The sequence below is a fragment of the Pteropus alecto genome, unplaced genomic scaffold (genome assembly GCF_000325575.1).
Source record: "Pteropus alecto unplaced genomic scaffold, ASM32557v1 scaffold182, whole genome shotgun sequence".
NCBI lineage: Eukaryota > Metazoa > Chordata > Mammalia > Chiroptera > Pteropodidae > Pteropus > Pteropus alecto.
Genome location: NW_006433946.1, coordinates 2,082,268 through 2,089,627, shown reverse-complemented (window position 1 = coordinate 2,089,627; position 7,360 = coordinate 2,082,268). Strand labels below are relative to the sequence as shown.

The window sequence follows — 7,360 nt, the reverse complement described above, 5'->3', positions numbered from 1 at the left end:
GGGACTGTGTGGGGGTATGTATGTGAGTGGTGTGTGTGTTTACATATAGGCCAGGAAATCAAATGAGACGAAAAAAATAATTTTTGTTGTCACCTGAATGTTGTTTGACTTATTACCAGAGTCATGTATTACTTCTGTTATTTGGAAAATATCAAATTAATAATTTAGAATAAAGCAGTTTAAGGTGCTAATATCTGGGTAATCTAACAACAGGAATGAGTTTCAATGGGTAATAGAGATTATATTTTGGGGATATTAAGTGAATGTACTTTTATCCTCAGAAATCGTTAATTGCGATTCTAACCATTAGGCTCCCATATCAAGAGCCACACCAGAAAACGCAAATCATGGGTAGTTCTCATTTATAAGAGAGGAGTGGATATCTCCTCTGCAGTGACAGCTGCGCCATGAGCCTTGTGAAGTGAAGAAGGAGGAAATGGTGCGAAGAAGTAATTCTTAGAAGAGGTGGAAAATTGCCCCCCTTGGGGATCATTTTGGAAAGTTGTGGGCCTCTTTTATTATTGTCGTCACACAATGCTTGGAGGCCACATTTTGTATTTAATGAGTAGAGTCCAGGGATTCTAGACAGCTAGAACAAGTGGCCTCATTCACTGAAATAAAGTAGTATCATAGCCCATGGACAGATATAAAACTTGTTTAAAATCATCTGAGCCTGGAACCTAATTTCATCTGACATAAAAACAAAAAGTATATGTTTTTTTTTTTGCTATGCACTAAACTTTCCATAAATGTATTATAGTATAAACTGTAAGAAAATCATATTTTGTTTCACTTGTAAGTTTACTGAGGTTTGGTCACTATTTCAGAATATCATCAACAAAACACTCGTGGAGTTTAAGCCTCCAGTAGAGAATTTATAACAGTCACATTCAGGTGATTCTGCATATAGACTTAACCATCGGACCATTTCAGGATGTCTTTCCTTATAGTTATGACAAAGCACTTGTTTTCATTTTGAAATACATAAAGAATAAATTACTTTGGCTTATTTCTCTTTTTATTACAGTTAGACTATGATATTGATTTTCCGAAGTTATGTGAGGAGAGTTATATTATCTATAATTTTCATTTCAGAATAGCAAAAGCAGTCACAAAAATTATTTATTATTAAGAGTATATATAGAGTCTGATAGGATGAGAATGACTCCGGCCCATGGAGTGTGGGAATGAGAAGAGAGCGGAAAGTAAGGAAAGAAGATGCCAGAGTCCTTGACTTCCCCTTGTCGGGGCTCACATTTTCAGTGTAGGAGGCCTGGCATCACGATATCAGCGGCATGCTTTCCGGCATGCCAGTGTCTAGGAGAATTCTCATACTTGGCATGGCCCAGGAGATAGATGACATGGTGGAAAGAAATGGATAGAGAGAGAAGACTGAGGCAGCACTTCTGCTTCTCTGCTTCCAGAAGTTCCTATATTCCAGAATGAGGAAAATGGAGTTGCTTAGAGGAGTTATTAAGCTGCAGAGGACTAATCTTAGAACAAAGAAGAGCAGTAGACCAGGAAGTTGAGACAGAGAGCTGAGCAGTAGGTACCACCTGTCACCTCCAGAAAGAGGCAGATGGTCCTATGAAACTCAACGGTCACCAATTCAAGAAACAGAATGAATGAGTTACTCTGAAGCCAGAACCTGTAAAAATGCCGTGGCGTCCCACAGATCTAAATGCCAAGAGGAGGAAAATATAAGTCTGCGAATTTTACTTAGAGACACTGAGTATTGACATGAAAATTCTGCCCGAAGACAGTAGGTGGACATGAGCTTCATGGCCTAGATAAAGTCTAATACTGTGCCTTGCTATCTAGTGGAAGGTCAGGTCAGTTATCAGGAAAATTCAAACTCTGCATCATCTTTAAAATTTAACAGTGAAATTACAACCTGGGTATAAATATTCTAAGACATTCCTTTTTATTTTTTGATACAGGGAAGATTTTAGAAGTAGGAGGATGCTGGCAGTAGAGGTGAAGGGAAGATATCTCCAAGCAGGGAGGAAGCACACGAGGGGATTTCCAGACATAAGCCAAGTTTTTCCACTTGACAGTTTTGCCTTGGGCCTATCCTGTTTGTCTTTATCTGGACTCAAATAGAAACTGAGGCCAAAAGGCTTGTCCTTTGCTCTACATGACAGAGCACAGTCCAGTCTAAGAAAGAGTCTACTACAGAGGAAGGGGAGGTGGTGTTTTCCTCCAAAATTTTGCATGATCTTTGATTCTCAAATACAGTTATGTTTATGAGTTCTTTATACTGTTTTCTCCTTTCATTATCTCTTTTTTCTTCTTTCCTGCTCTAAGTATTCTTACGTTTATTGATTTTGGAGTGCAATCACTCTGCGTTTCATGAGAAATGGAGAGAGTTTTAAGACTGAGTCAATAAATTTAGTGCTAGGACAGAGGAAAGACACTCAACAGAGGGTTATGGCCAAACTATTTGCCTAAATTCTCAATTTACTGCGAGAGGGATTTGGTTTAAGTTGTGGATAAAGATGTTTAATGGTTTTAGGAAAGCATATGCAGATGCTGATCACAAGAATGTAGACATTCAAAAGAAGAATTTTATTTAGTCATTCAATAATATTTATTGCACAATAAATAATGCTAGCTGCTGGTGACATAACAGTGAACAGAAAAAAAATACTGTTCCTGGTCTCATGGGGTTTGATTCCATGTGGGGAAGAGAAACAATAAACAAACAAACAATATGTTGTGTATCAGGTGGCATTAAGCACTGTAAAGAAAAACAAAGCAAGTTAATGGGTTAGACAGTGACTACCAAGTGGGGAGAGGGTATAGCCATTTTTAAGAAGTTCTCTTTTCTCAGCCATTAAAAAAAGTGAAATCTTGCCATCTGCAACAATATAGATGGACCTAGAGGGTATCATACTGAGTGGAATAAGTCAGACAGAGAAAGAAAAATGCCATATGATTTCACTTACCTGTGGAATCTAAAGAACAAAATAAATAAACAAAACAGAAACAGACTCATAGACACAGAGAACATTTCGAGGGTTGCCAGATGGGAGGTGGTTTGGGGGTCTGGGTGAAAATGTGAAGGGGTTAAGAAGTACACTTTGGTAGTTACAAAATAGTAATGGGGATGTAAAGTATAGCATAGGGAATATAGTCAACAATATTGTAATAACTGTGTATGGTGACAGGTGGGTACTAGATTTATCAGGGTCATCACTTCTTAATTTATATAAATGTCTAATCACTATGTTGTACACCTGAAACTAACATAACATTGTTTGCCAACTGAGTGATATAGCATGCTTTAGAGTTTTGGTGAATAGAGCAGTGAAATAATCTCATCCATGATTTAACCAAATCGATTTGGTTGCTGTGTTGAGAATACATTAACAGGAAAAATCCAGAAGTTAGAAGGACATTGAGATGGGAACAGAATGGGAATAGATATTTTAGAAGCTGAGAATATAAAACACTTCAAGGAGGCTGGTTAACTGTGTTAAATGCTGCTATGAGGGCGAATACGTTTGCTTGTTAGATTTGGCAATGTGAAGACAATGTTGACAAGAGAGGTTTCCATGGAGTTGGAGATTGAAAGACTGACTAGAGTGCTTTCAGGGAAGCGAAGGAAGTAGAGATGTTAGTGCAGACAAAATTTTTATCAGCTTTGTGTAAAAGAGAGCAGCAATGGAAAAGTGAAAGGAGAAATAGAGAATGGGAGTGTAAAATGCGAATGTGAAATCAGAGAAAGTGTTTTAAATTATGGTCTTATAGCATACCTGTATACTAATTATCCCAGTAGATAAGGGATAAGTGAGGATTCAAGAGAGGTTGGGGACATTTATAGAAACAAAGCCCTTGATTAAGGTGAGTGGGAATGGAGTCTGGTGGACAGACAGTGGAAATGTTATATGAAAGAGTTGACTTTATTTTCTTTTCAGTTTTATTGGGGTATAATTGACAAATAGAAATTGTATATATTTAAGGTGTACTGCTTGATGTTTTGATATATGTATATATTGTGAAATGATTACCTTAATCAAGCTAGTTGACATATCTACCACCTCGTATAGTCACTGTTTTTTTGTGTGTATGTGTGTGTGTGTGTGTGTGTGTGTATGTGATAAGAACACTTAAGATCTACCCTTTTAGCAACTTTCAGGTATACAATACAGCATTGTTAACTATAGTCACCACACTATGCATTAGATCCCCAGAACTTATTTATCTTGAAGAACCAAAACTTTGTATTATTTGACTAACATCTCCCCATTTCTCCAAACTCCTGGCAACTATCTTTCTACTCAGTGATTCCATGAATTTAACTATTTTAGATTCTACATATAAGTGAGATCATGCAGTATCTGTCTTTCTGTGTCTGGCTTATTTTCCTTAGCATAATGTCCTCAAGAATTATCCATGTTATTACAAATGGCAAGATTTCCTTCCTTTTTGTGGCTAAATGATATTCCTGTATGTACATACACACGTGTGCACACACACATCACATTTTCTTTATCCATTCATGTGTGGACAGACACTTAAGTGGGTTCAATAGCTTGGCTTTTGAGAATAATGTTGCAATGACTATGGGGATGCAGATGTCTCTTCAAGATAACTAATTTCATTTCCTTTACATATACATCCAATAGTGGAATTGCTGGACCACAGGTTAGTTCTATTTTTAATATTTAGAAGAACCTCCATACTGTTTTCCATAATAGCTGTCAATTTATAATACCACCAACAGTGTACAAGTGTTTCCTTATCTTCACATCCTCTTTTGTTATCTCCTATCTTTTTCCCCTTTTTTTATAATGTTTTCTTTTAATTATTTTTTTTAATTTTTCTCTGACAGGTATGAGGTGATGGGTTGACTTTATATATGGGTACATCCATTGCAACAGGAAGGAAGGCAAAGTACTTGGTCGAGATACAGTGAAGTATACATTGCGGGGTGGGAACATGTGGCTATTCCTTTCTGATTGCTGGTACTTTAGCAGTAAAATATAAAATAAGGGCATCAGCTGAATTAAAGAGCAAAGAGTATGTTAGAGATTCTGAAGAGAAAGGATAAGTGATAAAATCATCATTTTGGGGAGTAGTGAGGTAAACTGAATTGGGACAGACAATTGGGTTGCTGAGAGCTCCATGGGTTCACTGTACAGAGTTGTCAGATGTCTTAAGTGAGACAGATAAGCACATGTCATATGTTTTGTCAAATCATATCCAGCTTCTCAGAGTCAAGCATAGGCAAAAGCTGAAGTCAGTCAGGGTGGAAGTTTTCAGGCAACTATACGATAAAGGAACAGAGAGATGAATATTGTCAAGGGTTTGTGTGAAGAGTAATTATAACAATGGACTACGTCTTTTAGGCTGGGTTATGAGGAAAGTGAGGGTGTGAAGAGGATGAAAGGCAAAAGTTGATAGGATCAGTCTCCCTATGAAACTCAAGAATCCCTAGATGGCATAAGAAAGGGATTAACTAGAGACAAATAAAAAGAGGTGATCACAAATTGGAGTGTTTCAAATAGAGGTTATTGATACCTGTGGTTGATGGTACAACAAGATCTAGGATAATTCCTGGAAGCAAACGGCTGAAGGAGGTGAGGAAAAGGTCCCTGGACATGCGGAGGTCAAGGCAGTGAACACCAGTACATCGAGAGGATTCTCCACAATGCGAGTTGCATGGATATCAAAATCTCTAAGGATGATGGGAGAGTAGGAGTGAAGAGTCAATGAGCTACTTGCTAAATTTTCCCTGAATGAAGAAGGGTGAACTTGGTATCTGAACATGATGGAACAAGGGAAAGTAGGCCATGGGTAGGAGGTTGCCATGTGACATGAACTTCAAAGGAGCTGGGATTTTTTCTTTCCAAGGAAGGAAGTACTACTGGTTTGGATGTACAAAGAAACAAAGTACAAGAAACAAAGGAGAACATGTACCCCACACTCTAAATTTCGGGCATATAAGAGAGGAAAAAAAAATATATCACCTTTTTGGAGGCTACAAGGCATGAAGTGTCCACAGGAGCAACCAGGTTTTAGTTAGAGCAAGAAAGTGAAGGCCACATTTAAAGAAGAATTTGAGAATGCTGGGTATTAAGTTAATGAGTTATCAGGAATTCCAGAGGGCACACTGGAAGGATTTAAGGGAGAAGGGAGGAGCGGAAGATTGCTTTCAGATTAGGTGATGTTCAAATCGCTGTGGGGATAAGAGTTCAAGTAATAGAGATGACCTGCGAATTTAGGGGATGACTGAAGTAAACAGGAATGTAGGGCATGATGAGATCAGTCCAGAAACAAGATTGTGTTATCTGCAGAAAGGATTACTCAGCACCCTCATCATTTGGAGAAGCATCCAAGAAAGCACAGAAGGTGAGAAAAGGGATTTAAGAGTTTGTGATAGAAATGCCAAAAAAGAAATGTTTACCTTTACTCAACATGCCAGAGTGCTGCATTTTCAGTACCACAGTCTACTAGTAGAACCCTACAGTCCAAAACCAAACCAAACCACCAGAATTATGACGACCACCACATTATCAGCAATTATTGAGTACTTATTTGGGATACTTATTGTGCTAAGCTATTTATAGACATTATTTAATTTTATGAACAGGACTGTATGTAGGTCTAAGAACCTCCATTTTACAGTTTTTTAAAAAAAAAGTCAGCAAATGTTTGATCTTTGAGCTCTCTGACTCCAAAGTTAATGTTGAAGAATGGTGAAGAAATGGAGTTTTGGAAGATTTGAAGGTAAAGGTAGAGTGAAAGTTTGGTTCCAGGAGTAATTCAATCCCACAAATATTAAGTGTCCATACATTAGCATTATACTCACCCCGAGATATGAAAAATTAATGAAACTTGATGTTTGCTTTAGAGAAGCTTGAAATTGACTGGACAGAACTTGTAGGCCAAAATTACAGCCCATTATGACAATTGCAAAGATAAAAAAGTCTGTGTCCAGATAGAGGTAGTACAGAGGAAGAAATGACTAAGCCTGAATCAGGAGGGTTTTCAGGGACAAGCGTTTTCCAGGCAGCAAAGAATGCAGCACATTCTAGAAGGGATCAATGTGATTAAAGATACAGGTGGATTGATTAGGCTTGATTGGTTAGGCTTGAATTGGAAGAGAGAACCAACATTTTTTTGAGACTGTGGTGAAAAATATGAGGATTAATGGAGATATAATGACATGTAAGAGGGTGGGGCTAATGAGAAAGTTAGCTAAAGAAAGATTATCACTCGGTTTTACATAAATTGTGTAGTTTTTTTCATAGGAGCAGACATTGACGAGAAAATAAAATTTCTGGTCAGAGCTTTTCTTATCTTTAATAATCCCAAGTATGTCTTACTCTGTTACACAAATAAGAGGGAAAGA

The 7,360-nt window shown here is 37.6% G+C and overlaps 1 long non-coding RNA gene across 1 annotated transcript in view; it reads left to right on the top strand.

The window, feature by feature from the left end:
• The window catches only part of LOC112477100, a 135,286-nt gene that overhangs the window by 109,287 nt on the left and 18,639 nt on the right, over window positions 1-7,360 (top strand). The window lies entirely within an intron of this gene.